Consider the following 4221-nt stretch of genomic DNA (forward strand, 5'->3'; position numbering starts at 1 on the left):
TCTCTCTCTCTCTCTCACACACACACACACACACACATACACACACTCTCACACACACATTCACACACACACACAAAGATAAAAAAATGCTGACCGAACTGAACACACATTTAGAAGGAATGATATTTAACAGGCTCGATCTCTTAAAACTGTTCTATTTAAAATATTATATAGAAACTGCAGCATTTTAAAGCAGGATTAAGACAATGAATGGGAAGTAAGGCTTTTCAGTGGGTAACCCTGGAAAAGAAAGCGGTCGGCCACCCTGACTGTGTGTAGCATAGAAATATCATAATACAAGCATTCTGCAGAACCTTTAAATTGTTCAGGGCGTTTTGAATGGGCATCAAATGCATATGGCAAAAGTCCAAAGGAGACAATGCAAATTTAGAGAAAGTGAAGTCTCTCTTTCCAACCCCATCCCCAAAACACAACTGCACTTTTGATTCTTCACCTGCCTTGGTAAATTAATTTGTAATTAGGAAATAATGATCTCTTGAGCACTCATGTCTCACAGCTTAGCAGTTGGATTTTTCAGAAGTTCAACCAAGGCAACGCTTTCAAGAGAACAGGCACACTGAAGGGGGCTCGGGGTTGGCACAGAACACACTCCAGACACCAGATTCTCAGCATGAAGGAGATTTTATTATACTGGAGGGAGGGGGAGGATGATGCCATGCTGCCTGGGTGGGGGTGGGGTGGGGGGGATGCAGTACTCCCTCTGGGTGATCAGAGACAGCAGTAGGTGTCTCTGCAAAAGCAGGATTGGGGGGGGGGGGAGTTTAAGGATTAACTTCCAGAAGACGAAGTTAATCGCTCAAGTAATCAAGTAAGCAGGAGCTCACAACACCAAACCCCTGTCTGACCCCAGAGCTCTGTGATCTGCTACACTTTCCTGATTGCCAGGACGACTAACACACCATGACACTGATGTCCGTCATTCAGACTTAGTGACCAATGTATCAGCCGGTTTCAGCTATTCTACATTCACCGGAAAACAATTTGATACCTCCAACCTAATGACGACCGCAGCCCAACATGGAAGATTCATATGTACAATTTGCCTGGAAAACTCAGAGACCATCACAATGGTTAGCGTTCTGTTCGCTGTTAGGAGACTCAGAGACCATCACAATGGTTACTGTTGAGGCCAGCCAGGATTACCCAGTGAATTCTAGGTCAGTGAGGACTACACAGAGAGATCCAAAACCACTAGATAGCAAGAAGTAATAAAAATAAAAGCAGAAATTAACAGATATAGAAGAAGTCTTAGATGAAATGGTGGAAAACCAAAGGTGGTGTTTGGACATCCTCTTCCAAAACACGGATCATCATACATTTGTCCTGAGGAAATGAGGAGATGCATAGGAGACCGGTGTGCCACCTGCTGTCCATCCTTTAATGTTAAATGTCATCAGTTGCTTGAGAGGGGGGGGGGTAGATATAAATCCCAGTTCCAACCAAGATCCAAAAGTCATTCCCTCAACAGAAAACTCAGAGTTTACCCAACCAGAGCCACAGAATGGCAGAATTATGCAGAATTATGCAGCCAATAAGAAGTACTCACGGCCTGACGCCACAGAAATGCCCTCATTTACGAAATAAGAATCGCTTGTTGGGAAACTGTTTGCAGTCATTCACCCTGACCTAAGAGGACTTACTCTTCCTGTATAAATAATCATAAAACCAACCAGACTGAAGTCTGTTTTTCCTCCTCCTGTGGTGGTGCGTGTCCTTGATTTGGGAGAAAGGCTTCAGTAGGCTGGTGTCTGTTTGTGTCCTGATGAATCCATGATGTAGTTCTCTCCTCAGATGTGACGATGAAGTTAAATCATCATCCTGACTCCCATGAAGGAATGGCATGTGCTGTGAGCAGCTAGTAGGAGCTGCCTCATTTGTGCTTGTGGACACCAAGAAACACTCTACCTGGCATGGCAGTGCACATCTCTAGTCCCAGCCCTTGAGGAGGAGGGCAGGGCAAGCAGATCTTTGGGAGACAGAGGCTGTGTACTGTTGGTGTCTTAAGACACATGTAACCATGCTGTCAATAATGGGAACATGTTAGTGTCTTTATATAGGAAGATATTGGGGTAGATGTATACAGATGTTTCTTAGCAGAATGGGACAATTTTATTATTTTCTTATTCCTTCTCATATTATTATAAATTCTATTAATGTGGCTCACAGAGTGTTGCATCTAAAACCATCAGTTTGTGGCCTTGACACTTTTGTATTAGTACTTTAGCCAATTCCCGTTAAAGTAGGTTATAACTGATTTCTGGGGACGTTCTTTGGCTGTCTGGAGCACGTTGTTGCTAGGCTTCCGAATTCGTTAAGAATCTTCTCTTGGCGTGATGAAGTTCGGCCTTACACTCTGCACCCAGAGTTCTTCATGATGTCTGCATAACAAACTCGCCTGTGGTGCCACTTTACTGAAGAAGACTCTCCGGGACAGAGGCAGCTTGTTTCTGTTTGTGTTTCTGTTTAGAAGATGGGATCTTCCTATGGCTGGCCTGGACCTCTTTATGTAAACCAGGGCTGGCCTCTGTCTCCCAAAGATCTGCTTGCCCTGCCCTTCTCCTCAAGGGCTGGGACTAGAGATGTGCACTGCCATGCCAGGTAGAATGTTTCTTGGTGTCCCACAACCACTGATTACAGCACATGTCATTCCTTCATGGGAATCAGGATGATGATTTAATTTCATCATGATATCCAATGAGAGAACTTTTAACTGGGCATTTGGAGGCCAGTGTCCCATTGGACTATGTGCTGGCTAGTTTTATGTCAACTTGACCTAAGTTATAGCCATCCGAGAGGAGGGAACTCCACTGAGAAAATACCTCCAGAAGATCAGGCTGTAAGCAGACAAGCTGGTAAGTCGTTTCCTTAATTAGTGATTGATCGGGGAAGGCCTGGCCCCATTGTGGAAGGGGATAACCCCTAGGCTGGTGGTCCTGGGCTCTATAAGAAAGCAGGTTGAGCAAACCATGAGGAACCATGAGGAACAAGGCAGTAAGCAGCGCCCCTTCATGGCCAGTGCATCAATTCCTGCCTCCAGGTTCCTGCCCTGCTTCAGTTCCTGTCCCGACCACCTTCAGACGAACAGTGATGTAGATGTGAGCCAAATAAACCCTTTCCTCTCCAATTTGCTTTGGCTATGTTTCTTCACGGCGACAGTAACCCTAACGAAGGCACTGGCCCGCCCGAGTTCTCCAATGACACCATCAGTACCCTGGGGTTCTGTAGCCACGTCACGGGACTTTTGCCAAGGGGAGAGGTGAGCGTGGCTCTCGCTGGAGAGGGAGTGCACTCTTCCTGCCTGACTATCTCTGGATTTCCGCTTCCCCAGATACTTCCCACTGAGGTGGAGAGAGAAGAACTGTGTTTGTGTTGAGGGTGACCCATGTCCACCCTGGCTGCCGGTTTTGGAAAGACCAGGGTAACTATGGCAGAAGACGCCGCTGAGGTGCACTACACTCTTACTTCCACAAGGTGGCGTACCATACCTGCAATGCACCTCTCATTCCCCCAGGACAAACCTTTCGCCAGAAGAGGTCGCAGAAACGCCGTCTTTCGTTTCGCCGCCTGTTGACTGGGGACCTACACAGCACAGAACTGCAGTCAGAATGGAGGAAGCCCTGCGACTCTTCGTGAATTAGAACTCAGCATGTGGCCTTAGTCTATCTCCTAGAGTTACATTGGAGGTTTTAGCCAGTTCTCCCTGATACAGAGGCATACAAACAGACAGGGTAAATCATTTTTATATGCAGATGGTATGAGAGGTTTCTGAGAAGTACAGGTCATCAATGAGAAAGCCATTATCAACACTTAGAAAAAGTTCCAAGCTGGTTGATCATTGATTAATATATATGAATTAACAGGCATTTAAAAAAGCATGAACATATCCTAACGAATCTCAAAAGACTGTGTCTTTATTTTTAAATTTATTTTCATTTGTGTGTATGTGTGTGTGTGCATGTGCACGCTGGCGCCTGTGGAAGTCAGAAGAGGGTGTTATGTCCCCTGGAATTGGAGGTACAGATGACTGTGAGCCACCATGTGGATGCTGGAAACTGAGCCCAGGTCCTCTGCAAGAGCAACAAGTGCGCTCACTGACGGAGCCGTCTCCCCAGCTCCCCAGTTATAAATTTTATTTATTTTTTTATTTTATTTTATTTTTTGGTTTTTCGAGACAGGGTTTCTCTGTGGCTTTGGAGCCTG

The sequence above is a fragment of the Microtus ochrogaster genome, chromosome 4 (genome assembly GCF_000317375.1).
Source record: "Microtus ochrogaster isolate Prairie Vole_2 chromosome 4, MicOch1.0, whole genome shotgun sequence".
Taxonomy (NCBI): domain Eukaryota; kingdom Metazoa; phylum Chordata; class Mammalia; order Rodentia; family Cricetidae; genus Microtus; species Microtus ochrogaster.